This window comes from Lathamus discolor, chromosome 4, assembly GCF_037157495.1.
Source record: "Lathamus discolor isolate bLatDis1 chromosome 4, bLatDis1.hap1, whole genome shotgun sequence".
Lineage (NCBI taxonomy): Eukaryota > Metazoa > Chordata > Aves > Psittaciformes > Psittacidae > Lathamus > Lathamus discolor.
In genome coordinates this window covers 38,763,909-38,780,269 of record NC_088887.1, presented here as the reverse complement: position 1 = coordinate 38,780,269, position 16,361 = coordinate 38,763,909, and positions in this window count along the sequence as shown.

Genomic DNA, 16,361 nt, shown 5'->3' with positions numbered 1-16,361 from the left:
TGCCTTCAGGTGAACAGATTCAGTGGGGCTGGGGACCACCACGCCTGCAGCCTCCTTGGGAAGGAGGAACCCCACATGGGGGAATGGGGATGTGTATGCAGGAACAACAACGCTGAGGGGAAGGGAAAGAGCCAAAGGCAATGGAAAGGCTGCCTAGCACGGATAGCTCCCTACCCGTGCTGCTCCCAAGAGGGTTCTCTGCACCCCTGGGACACATGTCCTCCCCACAAGCAGCAGAAGTGCATCCCCCCCCACTTCTTCTCCTAGCTCCAGACAAAGGGAACAGGCTTCCCAAACGGGACAGGGGGTCCAGCTTGCCCACCCACACCAGGGAGCCCCTCACTGTGATCAGGCCACACGCCGAGCCCGCTCTTTGGGAAAACACAACCTTTCCGAAGCCACAAAAGAAGGATGGCTGAAAACCCCAAGCCGCTGCATCCCCCGCCGCAGCAGCGGTTGCTTTTTTTAAGCAAATCCCTGCCTGACTGAGAGAAGGAAAACAACACTAAAAAAAGAGCCGTTCCTTGGGTTGTATCCATTTCGCATGCACATAAAAGATGAACTTCCCTTTGGAAACAAAACGTGCAGAGTTGCGGTTTGAAAGGGGCCTCAATTTGGCTTCGACCGGGTGCAGCTAATTGCAGTTGCGAGCGCCGGCAGGTGCGAGCAGGCAGCTGAGGAGCCCTCCCCTCGGCACGGACGGCTCCCGGCATGTCCCGGCCTCGACAGAGGCGCGGCTGGCAGACATGGGTCTCACATGCTTCGTTTCTGAGGGGCTATGCTCAACATGGGCAAGGGGGAGAAGGTGCTGGAAGGTTCTAGAAGGCTCCCGAAGGCTGGCAGGGCCACTGTGGTCCAGGGCAATGCTATGCCTTGCCTGGGAGAGCCCCCCATGGTCTCTCTGTCATCCAGCTGCAGTTGCATGCTGCCCGGCCCCTGGGTCCTGCCATGGGGTCAGCATCACCACCATGTCAGGAGGGAGAATGGTTGTGACAGGAGAACTACAAACACCTCCTGTCTTCCCTTGATTTCATAGCCAGGGAGACACTGTCTATACCCTGTCCCATGTGCTGGCCTCCCCTTCATCCGCCCTGAGCTCAGCTGAGGGGCCAGTGTGGCCTTCCAGCAGCAGGCGAGTGGGAGCTGGAGCAGAGCATGAGTCCCACCAGGGACTGTGCAAGTCCTGGACAGGGTTCTGTCCATCGCAGATCCCCAGGCCAGCCAGCACGCCTCCCTCTTGGCTGCTGCACCCAAGACTTCGCGGGTGCTGGGCTGTTTGTTTTCTTAGATCGAATGCCCACGTGGACCTGACCACAGATTGTGGCAGTTCCGCTGTCTGTAACTGCAGACCAGGACCCACACGGTGGTTCCCTGACGTTCTCCAGGACAGCTTCACTCCAGACAGGGGCTGCTTCTTCCTCTGCTGAATTTTAGGGTGCTCCTTGCCCTGGCCGAAGTCAGGACGGCCACAGTGAGAGGAACACAAAACGTGCTTTATCAGTATCTTTCCTGAAAGCTCATTTTGTCTGCAGTGCTTTTAGCAGGGCAGACAATTACATTTACCATCTTAATTCTTACATTCTTTTTATATCTTTTAAGAGGTAACTGAATCACCAACATAATGCACAGGCTTTCATGAAGGGGATGTACGATCCTATCGCCCACAGCCTTCTCCTCCCACTCTTACCCGTTTGTCCCCTTACTTAACAGCCTGGGGTACGAAATGAAGAGCGTGAGCCAGCTTGGGCAGGCACTGCAGGTTTCTGCGTGGCGTCTGGGTACTCTGAGGGACAGTGAATCGTAGGGGTGCAGACTGCAACGGCAGAGCGAGCCAGCTTGGTTGCCTATAACACGTGCAATGAAGGACATCTATGAATTCATTCCTGAATGAACTAGAGCACATCTTTGGCAGGAGAGGGGGGAAATCTAATCCTGGTTTAAAGTTGTTGTTGATAGTCCCCACAGTCCTTGGTAATTAGTTCCACTGGTTAATTACCCTCACTGTTAAACATCTGCACCTTATTTGTAGTCAAAATTTGTCTGGCTTCCAACTTCCAGTTGGATCATATTATGGTTGCATCAGCTAGATTGAAAAGCCTTCTATTATCACATTTCTGTTCCCCATGTCAGTACTTTGAGACCATGATCAAGTCGTTCTCTCAACTTTGTCTTCGTTAAGCTAAACAGATGGAGTGTCTTCTCCAGTCTGTCACTTCAAGCCACATTTTCCAGTACTTAGTCATTTTGTTCCATGGCCTTTCTTGGATTCATCCTCACCTCATCCACAACCTTCTTGAACTGTTAGACACACTCATCTTTTTCAAAGTCAGTCCTCTGTAGATCTGGAGTTCTCTGCAGTCCTAGGACTGTAGCATGTATTCTGTTTCTGAATGTATGTCCTAGTGTTTGACTACATAGGTACATTCTGGGGTTTGTACCTATCTCATTAAAGTGATCCAGGCCATACTGCCTTACTGATCTACCTGTTTCAGTCTTCAGCCAGCATTCCTACTGTCAAGGAGTTTTCCTCATGCACAGTGAGGCTGGACATCCCACCTTCCCTTCCCTTTGCTGAACTTTCCCATTGCAGCACTTCGGAAGGAGTGAGGTGGAGGATAGGAACTGGTGTGAGGATGGGACAGTCTAGCATTCAGCTTTTGCCTCTGTTGAAAACAGAGGCCTAATCTTTGCCATTGCAGTCCACAGTGCTAGCTCATTTACTTTAATGGTAAAAGAAGTTAACCTTAGCGATGCAGTGGGTTCTGACTTCACCACTGTGTATGGCAGAGACGTCCTGCCTAACTTTAAACAGAGTGGGCATCAAAAGCATTGCAAAGCCAAGCTAGAGCTCATGATGCTGTCTCTCAGTGGATCAGCCCATACAGGGGTGGATGCTATTTCCTCTTAAACAGTGCTCGCTGAGGAATCAACATCTCCCCTGGATTTACAGACAGCAGTAAGCATGCTGCTTATGGCACATAAACTCCGTCAAGGAGGGACACAAAAAGAAGTCCAGACTGTTGATTTTTCCTTAAGGGAGATATGGGCCAGCTTTTCTGGTTCCCGCACCGAGCTGGGACTGTGGCTCCACAGCACAGGCAGCTTCCGTCTGCATAAGCACTCACAGGACGCAGAGGCACACACAGCTTCAGCCAAAGCACAGAAAAATGGGGCCATGCAGGCAGTCCATGTGCATCTGTGCCTGTTTCCCGGCTCAGGGAATGTGACTGCAGGGTGATTTCCCTGTGATTCCCAGAGGCTATGCACTGAATCCCAGGCCTGCATCACCAGTAAAACTGCACACAGAGGGTCAAAGTTTCCACCTGATAGGCAGCCAGTGGGAAGCTGAAAGTTAATGCAGCTCTTCTTCTTTCTCTTTTAACAGTAAGTTGCCTCAAAACTAGCTAAAGCTTTGCTTGCCCACTACAGTGGCTTCTGTAGTGTCATGTGCATGTAAAGAAGAGATGGTCAGAGGTGTTTCTGTGGCAATTGGCCCCACCAGATTTGCCCACCCTGTGAAAATGCCTGAGGACACTGCCACTTTCTGATCATCTTGTTCCTAGGTTAGGGAAACAGCCATGTTGTAACAGGGGGTGACCTGGGTTTTGAGTACTGCCCTTGAAGCCTAAACTGTGCAGAGCAAAGCCTTGGGACTATTTAAATGAATGGAATTTTGCCAGTGACTTCAATGGATCTACGATTTCACCACGACATCTGTCACACATTAGCTACATCAGTACTGATGTAACAAGCTGAAAACCAAGACCTGGTCTATGCCAGTTTAGAGTCAGTGGAAGAGTGCTAATACCAGTATTTGGGGGACAGCCAGACCCAGATACAGTACTTTCATTTTTGATATAACTGCAACCAGGCTTAAGGGTTGTGGAGCTTTTATCATCCTAGTAAAAATGATCCTCCTCTCATCAAAATAGTTATACCCGTGCCAAATCATTTAGGAGTCCTGTCATGTGTCACTGTGATTGGGATGTACTGCCTAATTCACAAGTGCACTCTGACATTCACTTCACTAATGCTTACAGACCGTCTAAACAAAACAAAAGTACTATATTGTTTGACTACCACATGGATCGAAACATTATTTTTATACCATAAATTATTATTTTCAGCCCATAAAATCATGTTTAAAAAATGCCAATGTAAATAATTCATCACAGAGATCTAAGGAAAATAACCACCCACAAAAATCTAGACCAGTCTCAGCACAACTCATAAATACCCAAAATATCTGGACTTAGCAGCAAAAGCCTGGTAAAACACTTCAGTTTTGAAGCAGAAAAAAAAACCCAAAACAAAAAAAAACCCAAAAAACCAAAGTCCTGGCTTGAAAATAGCTTCTCCTTTCTGCATTTTTTTTTCTCACAGTCCAAATAACAGAGTGAAAAAGAACCCAATCCAATTCCCATAGGTCTCATTAATGAACCTGCAAAGGGAATGTGTTGGAATAGCTGAGGGCTCTCACGCCATTTAAAACATGTTACAAACCCAGAAATTACTTATCTTCACTGTTTTGAGGATATACCAAGTTTGTGTTCAGAACTGTGCAGCTGGAGATTCCTGGCACAGACAATATGCTAAATCTTCTGGGCATCCCACTGCACCCCTTGCCAAGCTGTTGATGCAAAGCCAGAGCCAGGTCCTGTCTGCCCCCAGAAAGTGGGGGACCTCCTCCACAATTCTCCTCCTCCATTTCTTCCAGCAAGACCACTCATAGCCAGGCCGTGTTGGGCGGCTGGTACCCACTGCCCAAAGGGCTGACCTCCCAGCTGGAAGTTAACTGTGCATCCTCCCCACTGGGCTTGCTTTTCTGAAGCGTATTGAGGAGGGCTCCATATCCCTACTTAGTTTAGATGTGGGGCCAAGAACTGAAGGGTGTGATGCCCTGGTTGGTCTGCCCCAGTGACTGGTAGGAGGTGCTGGGCCTGAAGCACACCTTGGGTTTCCCCTTGCTGTGGAGGGAGTGGGAAGCAGTTGCTGGACATGGCAGTGTTGCTCAGTGCTTTGGGACCTGGAGCCATTCGTTTGCAGGTGTGTGAATTCAAGATAAGTTTGATCCATCTGAATGTGAGCCTCACCTTTCCTTGCAGTGCTGTGAAAAGGTGCAGCCTAAGCTACAGCCTAGCTCTCCAAGATATTTCATTTTTCTGTTCATACCAATTTGGCTCTTACATCCTGTGCAACACCAACATGGCTGATCCAAAATGAGTTATCTGTGTTGGGGATCCTGGCTCAGCGCAGCACAAATAGAGGACCAGATGCAAACCTTTACTTTGGGTTCCTGCCATCTCAAATATACATGATGGAGTCAGTTTTGTTCCAAAGAAAATGAAAATTGTCTGGGTTTTTTTTTTCCTCCCATGTGCTTCTCATAGTCTGCTTTTGTTTACTGAGATGGGGGGTTACTCAGGCTTTTATCTAGGTCTTATTTAGGAAGATGGAATTGCTAGGTCCTTCCTGCTTCATCAAATCCAGTCCCCTGCTCTGGTAGGCAATCACGTCTTATAATGCCATTCATAAACTGATAAAGTGCTACCTTAAAACTAGTCGAGTTTACTGGGGTCTTCTTTGTTCCCGCTGCTTGGGCTGAAAAGGTGCTCCAGAACCTCCTATTTCAGTCACGCTTTTTTGCTCAACATGATGGCAACTCCAAATAAGGGAAGGCAGTCCAAAAGGAATAAATAATATTGTATGGGGAAGAAAAGCAACTAACCTACACATTATCATTAAACAACAGGACGTGACAGGCAGTGTAATGTTTCTGGTTTTGTTGTGAGTCAGGAAGATGAAGGTCATGTGATATCAGCTCTCTCTGCAGCACAATAAACCTTATTAACATTATAAGATAAAAATAAATATTCAACAATTAAGGGGAAAAAGGGTCACACGTTTGCATCTGCTGGGGATTATTGACAGCAATCTGACATTACCGTCAGCTAAACCCACTGCTCTATTCTGTCCAGAGTTTCTAAAGCCATTATATAATGATCAGTCTAATAAAGTCTAGATTAGAGGCATTTCTCTTGTGTACAAAGAGATTGGCTTTTGAGTTGTCTTGTGGAAAAGCAACATTATTCTTAAGGAGGGAGAGAAAGGGTTAGTTGTCTCTAACAGCGATCCTGATAAAAAATGTAAACTGTCTGAGGCCATTTTAGACCTCCGGCAATATTTTATGCTAACAGGTTTATGTCTGAATTAACAAAGTTCTCTAACCACTTAGTCTGTTAAAATGCAGTTATTTTCAGTCCGCTTGCGAGGAAATCATGTGCCAACCTAAATTTGGATTGTATTTATTACCATTTGCAATCACCTGGTGTCAGAGGCCACGTGAATCCTGTGAGTTTATCTGATTTGAGTCTGGAGCATCCAAATGCACCTTTCAACTTGTTTCTTCATGCTGTGCATGTCTAGAGTGTTTTGCAGTAATACCATAAGCCCCTACAAGTGCACAGAGTGATAGGAAGGAGCAGAGTAAGATACTGTCCCTTGGGTACCACATAGCTTGGAGGAAGGTGCTGCATTTGAATTATCCTATATCCACTGACCCAGCATCAGAATGCAAGCTTCCTTTCTTCTTTTTTTCCCTTAAAAAAGATGGGGAGAGAGAGTGCGGGGTGGGGGGGGAGGAAAATGTCACTTCACTCAAAGATGCTATCAAGCCAGGCAGCACTGAGGTTTGACTCCTCTCATACACCATTATACAGCACACGTGAAGCTTAGCAGCAAAGCACTGGCATCTACCAGCTACCACCTGCCACAGACCTGCTGCTGCTCCGAGGTCTGGGACCACAGACTGAGAGGTGAAGGACCTCGAGCAAGCTCCAGCCATGCTGGCCGAGGACCATGGCGGGTGGGTGGCCCAGTACGTGGGCTGCGAGTGATTTGTGATGTCCTCAAAGGCAGGAGTCGCTAGCGGACACAGGGCCCTGCACTGACACAGCTGCATCGCTTCCTCCAACTGAGTCGGCCCAGCACGATGCTTTGCATTTCACTATTGTTCATTCCTAGCTAACTAAAATCTTCCAAAAACTTCAGTCAGCTGCAACATCCATCCTATTTCTGCTGATTCCAACCCTGGAGGACTGTCTACACTGGCCTGCAAAATCACGTTAACACTGTTCAAAAATCTTGCCTATGAACACTTTTTTTTTGCCTGAGATGCAATAGTAGTTTTGCTTGGCTACCAGGGGTAGGGCTCAACTGTTATTTAATACTGGTTTGCATAAGGCAGTTTTACAAACCATGTTAACGAGATGCTCAACCCAACTTGTGTTACCACCTTCGTCAAAGAGATTGCTGTTACTCCAGACCATTCAAGAGATGGTAAGATGTTTTTCCTCTTGTCAGCTCAAGCGAGGCCTGAGATTTGCAGCACGGGTTTTGGGTGAAAAGCCAATACTGGAAAACTTCAGTCCTGAAAGTATCAGGGGCCTGTCTGTGAGAAGCTGGCCCTTGCAAGGGGTGTGGAAAGCCAGACTGGCTGGCAAAGGCTGCCAGATAGCAACATATCCTGCTCCATTCCAGGCAGCTGGTGAAACACAGTTCCAGTCCCATTTTCCCAAAGACTCTGTCTACACTCGTGTCATGGTTTAACCCCAGCCAGCAACTCAGCCCCCCACAGCTGCTCACTCACTCTCCCCTGGTGGGATGGGGCACAGAATCGGAAGGGTAAGAGTGAGAAACTCGTGGGTTGAGATAAAGACTCTTTATCCTTTCCATCCTCTTCCCCAGCATTCTATGCTGAGCATGACCCCACATGGTATGGGATACCACTATGATCAGTTGGGGTCAGCTGTCCCGGTTGTGCCCCTCACAACTCTTTGTGCACTCCCAGTCTCCTCTCTGATGGGGTGTTGTGAGGAGCAGAAAAAGCCTTGGCTCTGTGTAAGCACTGCTCAGCAATAGTGAAGGCATCCCTGTGTTATCAATGCTGTTTCCAGCACAAATCCAACACATGGCCTCATACCAGCTCCTGTGAAGAAACTTAACTCTATCACAGCAAAAACCAGCATAACTTGGGACATTTTGCAGACAATGTTCCTGACCATAACTGGCACAGTCACAGCCCCAGGAATTATATGAGCCCTACCACAACATCCAGGATCCTCAGATGCTCTCTCGGTGAGAACTGTCTGCACCCAGAACCACTTACCATCAAAGACCAGATGGGGCTGGGTGACTTTGGTCAGCCATGGCTGTGAGCATCTGGCATTGTTCTAAGTTCTTTGACAACCACATGAGGACACAGGCAGGTCAACGTGTTCCAGCATTTAGAACAGCCCCCATACCTGCTGCTTCTTCACCTTACAGTTCCTGCTTTTGCTAAGATGAATTCTACTTGAAAGGCAGCGAATAGAATAAAAGCAAATTTTGAAAAGTTCCACGGAGTAGCCAAAGTTCACATAAGCTTTGGCCTACCTACATTAGCTATGAAGTGGCTAACTGGCCACCCTTGTGTGAGCTATTTTTGCCTATCTGCCTACAGAGGCCTCACTGTTACTGCTTTTAAGAGCTGTGGCACTGGTTTCCAGGAGTAACTCACCAGAACAGGGGCACAACAAGAAAGGTGTCCAGATAGGAGCACAAATCTTGCCCAGATTTAAATGCATGATGTATGCCTGTAGGCTTCTGTATCATACGAAAGTTGAGAGATAGGCATGTGGAAACACATGGACCTTAGTTTGGGTCATTAGCAATTGTTGGATATGCCTTTTAAACCCTAGCAGAATATGATGTGGCATGAAATACCTGATTACATACCCTGTTTAATTTTACTTTCTGTCTCCTGTACAAACGCACACATGTAGTGTAAGGTTCAGAGTTTGCTGCTGTGCAAAATTCATGAGGGCTCCATGACAATAGCCTAACACACTGTGGACGAAAGCCTGGAGTCCCGAGGCTGAGCACTGCTCTCTCTGCGTGGCAGCACAGAGAGCTAAAAGACTGAGCTGGGATCCAACTGTGCTGCTGTCATGTGCTGTATGGGTGACTTCTTGATTGCTTTTGATTCCACCCACTATGGAAGGAGATAACATTTGTTTCATTTTCCTTGGAGGAAGGGCACATATTTGCCTTGATATTTCAAAAGAATTAGTCCTCCTTCATGTCCCAGTTAGCTTTTAGCCCATTTGGACTTTTCTACAGTGCTTTTAAATCTAGGAACAGACATAGTCTGAGCTTGTGTCTGGGGACTGGACATGCTCAGGGATTCTTCCACACAGCTCTGACAGGTTTCTCTCTCCTTCGCCTGACACAGTGCAGCCGCTGTGCAAGGTACCAGCCACCAGCAATTAGCACGGCAGTCCCAAAGGACTTCAAAGCGGGGAGTGGTGTACTTAAATGGTGTACTTACAGGGCAAAAGTTGGCTTTTCTTTTTCTTTATGCAAAATTTATTCAGGACTTAAGCATTCGAGCATGTGTTTTCTTCCTTTGCTGTATGCCAGAAAGGTCTCCTTGGCAGTGGAAAAGACATTTTCCTCTCTTACCCTTCTGATACTTGCTCTCAACCTGAGCTGCCCTGCTTTAGATAGATGCATTCTTTTAATTTTAGATCAACGATGCTTTGCTGTTAGCCATGTACCTTGAAATCACTATTACATCAGGTGAAAGTAGAATGCAAATATTAAGTATTTATTTACAAATCCCAAAACAGACCACACAATTTAAAAAGATGCATGCATAAAAGTGCTGAAGTCTTTCTGTAACCATTCTGGTTAGTCCAGAGAGATTCAAAGCTTCCCATCAAAATACATCTGCTTCTTTTCCTCCAAAAGCTTAATTACCTTTAAATGTTTCAAAAGGCAGTCTTGCTGCTCTTCTGTTGAAAACCAGCACTCTCACTCAGAGATGCAAATGTCAATGCGCTAGACCAATGTGTTGCATCCTGTTCTCGACTTGACTAAATCAGCTCTTCCTTTACTTGGTGAGGGTTAAATCCTCCCCACCACCACCAGAAAAAATGATGCAATGTGACTCATCTTCACTGCAAGTGTGTCTGCCTGTTAAATGGTGTACTTTATTTCACTCCAAACCTTAGCCAACACACTTACAAGCATCTGTTAGGGACAAACATGGGTAGTTCATTAATCACTGTTGATTGAGACCAGACACTGCAGTCATTGACTAGTATATGGTGACAAAGAGATGCAGGAGTTCCACTCTGACATCTTCTGTTTTCAGGACTACAGGAGCAGTCTTATTTCCTACTTGCTCCAAGCTCAGACCCCTGAGTTTCTGCCCACCTCCCAATCCCTGCCAGCAAGAAGAGAGTGAGCAAGTGATTAGTGCGTAGGAGAGCTGCACTGAGAGACTGCTGTCCACTTGCACGGCAGGTGCTTGGCTACCAGAAAGGTAGCCAAGACATGTAGGAAGGGAAAAAGAGGATAGTAATAAATACTGAAAGGGATGGTGCTTATTCCTCAGGCTGCCTTTAAGTAGCCTCTTCTAGCTAAGACTGCATCTCCTTGGTTTGTGGGAATCTCAGAGTTCTGAACACCACTGCAACTCAGTTAGCTGTGGGATTTTTGTTCTTGGGAGAAGCAGATACTCCCAAGCCCTGTCTTAGAGTGCTGATTAACTTACTTCCATGCAAAGAAGGGAAAATACTTGATATTACACAGAGTGCTCTCAAATGTGATGTTTAGGAGGGAGCCTGGCAAAAGAAGGGCTGGAAAAACTTACTTGATCACCTTCACAAGGTGACTAAGTCACTTCCACACATTTGTAACTGTCTCTGTCCTTTAGAGACTCACCCTACACCCTTCCTCTAAACCTGTGTTGGGCATGAAAGTACTCCAGCTGTTAATCTCCTCCCCAGCATCCTGAAGGCCTCTCCCTGAATTTTATTCCTTCCAGTGAAGACAAATACCCTAATCTGACCATCCACCAAGGCCTCTCCTTTCGTTCCACCTACAACTGCCAGTTACAAGCATAATAGAGATACCTTGCCATATCTCCTCACAATATATTCAGTCATTCAAGAAGCGCATCTTTTTTTCAAAAGCCCCCCTCGAGTCCAATGGAAGATTCAGCAGCTATCTGCATCCCTGCAACTGGCAAGGGTTCTTGCCAGGACAAGGCTGCCTAACCAACATACATAAGATTGCAAGAGACTCTCCAAAACCTCTCATCAGAGACAAATTAATTTGCTGTATTCTTCTCCAAGGTCATTTTTAAATTGCCTGCTGGAGGGAGACCGCACTAGCAAGTTATTCTCATCTCCTGTCTGAACCAAAGCTTTGTGTTTTTCTTTAGCAGTCCCTCACTGATTGCTCTCCCTGTAGAAATTATGCTCCTTCATGTGAGGCTGCCATGCTTAGCTTTCTGAAGGCTAAGACAACCAGGTTTCTGGGGCCTGAGTAGAACCTCTGTGGAATCAGGAGGTCTGAATGCAGGTGCAGGAGTTCCTCCATGTGCAGCACAGCTCAGGCGTAGCATTCCCATCTCTTCCTTAGTCAGACAGATGAAACAAGAACCATTCGTGAGCCACCTCTTACAATTCTGCAATGAGGGAAAGCTCAGAGTTACTTCCTTGTTTTGGATTAAATTCACATCTCCTCTGAGCTTTGCCTATATGAAAGCTGTTTTGAAACACAACTGCATGATTTGGAATTATGAGATGGCATCAGACAGCACATTTGTATATTGCTGAGTGATTTTTTCAAAGGAAGATACAACCTTCATCAGGCCTATCAGCCCAATGGCACAATCCAAGTAACTCAGTTTGTTGTCCTGATCTCTTCACTCTTACACTCCTCCAACTGTGTTCCATCAGTGACTTTGACAGTTCTCTCTATTTTGCACCAGGAGGAGAAAGGCACACAGACTTACTGTTTTAAAAAAGAAAGGAATAGCATTTCTAGCAAAAACGTAACACAATATGGTCTTGATCCCACAGGGACAACTTGAAGGGAGCCCTTCTATGTGCTTGTGGTGCTCTTCACACCACAGCTTCCCTCTTCACCTAGGGCAATGAGGGAATTACGTTGTTAAGACCTAGATACTATGTGTCTGGGTGCTACCTCTGGCTATCTGGCCTCTCTGTAAAGGAAGGACAGTGTGTTGACCACTGAGTAAGAGGAAGGGAGCTAGTTCAGCAAACCACAGCCAATTTTCCCTTTGTCTGGTGTAGTGCAAAGTAGAGTTTGATCCAGTCTGTGCACCAAATTCTGTGCCCATGACCTCTTTGCTTTTCCTTTATGCTTCCATCACATTTAGCTAGATATCAACAGATAGGCCAGGAGAGAACAATTCCTCTGTGCGTGTGCTTCAGGAAAAGTCTAGTCGCTGCTCTAGTCAGTAAATCACCCACAAACAAAAAAAAAAAAAAAAAAAAAAAAAAAAGAGAAAAAAAGAAAAAAAACCTCTTAGCACGAGAAGAAAGCTGAGACCAAATTCCCCATCTACTGCTCACACCCACTGCTCTTAGACAGGAAACCCCTTAAAAGACCTCTGCCAGCTCTGGCTCTTTGAGGATCTGTAGATGCACATGTATGCGTGTGAAGCAGAGATAGAGACATGTCAAAGTGTTGCTTTCTCTCTGCTGATGGTTGCAGACAAACACGACACTTAGAGCATGAGATGGCATCGCGCCTGATTTACATCAAAGCTACTGCTACCTCTTCTGCACAAAGTAAAACCAGACAGAATCCATTTCAGTCACTTAATTCTTGGCTGTAGGTGCAGTGGACAGCAGCATTCAAACCAAGGATAATTGTGTCCAGAGAACACCTCTAGAGTGATCTGTAAGTACTTACTGTTCAATATAACACTCCATTTTATGATCTCCTCTGTCCTATTGCTGGTAGCAGGCATATTCACAGCCTTCTGCACCTTCCTTCTACACTTTGATCATGTTACTGCACAATTCCTGAACTTCCCTGAGATTCTCAAGCACTCGCAAAGACGTAGTTCCATCCAGGGAAGAAGACAGTAAATATCCCACCTCTGCTTACATTACAGCAGTGATGCTACTTCACCGGTACTAAGCCTCAAGTAGAGGAATTATGCAGGACCACTGCACTATACATGCTTGCCCTCACAAGCGACATCTTCTAAGTTCATAGTAAGTTAACCTGTACATCCCCATGCTTTTGCTGTTATTGTAACATTGACACTATTTTTTCTAGCCCACAAAGGGAGAGTACAACTTTCTCCTCTTCAAAAAAAGAAAAAAAGAAAGCAGGTTTTCTTGGTTCATTTCCATAAAGCCCAATGCATTATGCATTATCTCATTCAAAGGTAAATAGTGGATACACACATGGATGAAAGATGAAATCCTGGAAATTCTAAACAATTGGCAGGAGGCATAACCATGGTAAATTGATTCTGTTCCCCCTCTGCAAAAAAGAAATGAAAGAATATTTGTGCATTTTTTAAATTACATGTAAGATTTGAAGACATTTTGGGGTTTGTTTCTTTGATGCTTTTTAATTTTTTTAGTGAAAGTACATAGTGATTATTGGAAAGTTCCTTGAGATCGAAAGATTATTTTAAAACAAAACCTCTGGCAACCTTGCTCACTGCTCATCGACAGTATGAGGGACTGAAGTACATGAATAACAACGCCTGCGTCTACCACAGCAATGATGTGGAGGCAAACAGAGACACACAGAGCTCCATGCAGAAAAGAAAAAATCCTTAAAGAAAATTGTATTGCCCCAAAGAAAAAAGGTTAATTTAAATATGTGGGTGATCTTCCTTGATTGGCTGGGTTTGTCAACCCTGACCCTACAGTAACCCCAGTCTTGCTGATCAAAGGGATTATGCCACAGGCTCCAGGTCTGAGTTCGTAATCTATCAGACTTTGCCGTATCTGCATATTGTGTCTCAGAGAGCTGCAGTTTGCTATCCAAGGGCGTCAGCAAGCAGTCCTGCTGTCCTTAGTGACCTTTATTTGGACTCAAGGTGGTTTTAGGTGTTGAATCACAGTCTGATCACAGAAGTCTTTGTTTTCTGTCCTATGTCCTATCCTGGCAGCAGGAAAATCAGTGACAGCACTGATATGAGGCTCTGAACATACCAGCTATTACTGCTGTTGTACCTGCACAGATTTGGTGCCAAGTTGATCAAGCACACAGATTCAGCAAGTGTCTGCTCCTTCTCTACCCAGAAAGTTTAGTGTAGCCAGTGCACAACACTGTAAGCAGGCATGCTAAAGAAAGCCTCGCTGCCACAGCCTCGTTGGCCAGTATGGTAGCAATTCTATTTTATGGCCACTGGCGTCAGATAAGCCTCTCTTTTCTGTCCCTGTTCATTCCTTACTATACCTGATAGGAAATGAGCATGCATGTGTGTAGAGGTGTATCTCATGCTGGCTGGAAGGGGAGTGAAGAAGGTGCCTGTCAGAACAAACATGCAGCCTCCATGGTAGCCTTTAAGTCCATTGCCCTTTGCTAAGGACCACCCTGCTTCCCTACAGGCAGATGCGTGCTCTTGCACAGTGGCCTGGCCCTCTGCAATCTCTGCATTTCACTTGATGGAGTCCCTCCCTTCCCTAAAATAAAGGAGGTATGAAGCAGTGTGGCATTTGGAATAAGTTCTAGGTAATGGATCAGAGGAGCTTATGTTCATATTGTCATACTAGATGGGCTTCTTATGTAGACTAAGACCAATAGAGAACTGTCCCATCCTCCCCTCCACTTCCAGCCATGCATTTTCTTTGCTTTTCATGCTGGCAGTAGCATCTGGGTAGCCTAGCAGAAAGGTGGAACAGGGAACTCTTCTGGCTGAAACGAAACATTTTTTTGCTGAGCTGTAACCCATTTCTAGACAACCATTGGTACTTATGCTCCCTCACACTCTCTCGTGCTGTCACATCTCCACAGCCTGGCACCTGTGCTCTTCTGTTCTGTATCACACCTTAGTGACACTGCTGGTGCATCTCACAACCAGCCATGGCTCTGTACATCTCCAAACAGTGCATACACTGTTTCAGTGGTGTTATCCTGGAAGGAATACTCAGACCATGTCCAGACAGGAAGGCAAACACACTCACATCACTGTAATGACACTGATAATGAAACATTAACACTACTGAGGATGGATTCACGGTCTAACTGTATCCCGAGGCCTCTGGAAGTGCTTGAAGAGGATGTATAGTTCCTCTATCCCTGTTTAACAACACAGAAGGCTGGCTAGGTGCGTGACCTGATGCTGCAGAATTTGAGCAACGTCTCTATTGATTCATCCCACCTCTGTAAAGCAGATAAGGAACACAAACTCACAACCTCAGTTTTCCCTCTTGCTGAGGTTACCAGTCTGTCCTCCGCAGCCCTGAGCTCAGAGCAGGAAGGAGTGTGTTCGCAATTACATTCCTTCAGAAGGAGAGAGGAACTGCAGGGTGGAGCAACAGCCATCAACTGACACTGCTTGCCATCACAGGCATGCTCGCTCATGACAAGGTCCAGGACACTGGCTGTTCCTTAAAAGTTTCCTAGTTTACTTATGCTCAGGCCCACCCTCAGCACCACGTACATGCACACGCATGCACACATGCACACACAAACACACACAGTGACCTACTCTTCTCTCAAGAGAAGACTGGAAAGACAGACTGCCAGGGCAACAACCCACAGATGTTTGACATTCTACAGGTGGGCTTTCTGCAGTAGCAGAGCATCTCACTTTGCAGATTTTGACTTCTGTCAGTTCTTCCTGTCTGTGTGGGACATGGCCGCCAGTAGACACAGTTCCAAGTTCACTAAAGAAGGTCAGAGAAGTAAAGAGCCATTTTTCCTCTGCTTCCTTTTGCAGTCTTACAGTTGCCAGCAAGGCCTCATACAGCCCGTCTTTAAACTCTGAAAACACTGAGTGTAAACCTTCTCAGGCCTTTAATACCTAACTAGAACCAGGACATTGGTCACATCTCAGCAAATAGAGTGGGTTTGTTCCTCACACAGGTTTTCCTGTACACCACTGCAGTTGTGTCAGGACTCAGAGCAGTCCCACCAGTATTCAGGTTTCATCTGCCATACCTAGAGGATTTCATTACTCCCTCAAATTGTTTTTTTCCTATGAAGATTTCACATTGCCAGATAAGTTCCATCATTGCCTGCAAGCAATAGAGGCTCCTTGTCCCCCAGCTATTGGATATAAAGTGGCAGAGCAGTGGGGTCTGTCTGGTTGTTTTATTGTCACTATGGTCAGGAGAATTTATTTTTAGTCAGTATTCTTCTCATTGAAAAATGCTTTTTCCATTGTCCTGAAATGATTGTCGCATTCAGTGTGGACTTACCAAATTGCTTTCCTAGAAAAAATGTCAGGATTATATTCACAAAGCTGAGAGGAAGACAGCCACTTTTTATTCACTCATAAAGGATGTGGGAGTCCTGGGTTTAATTTCCTC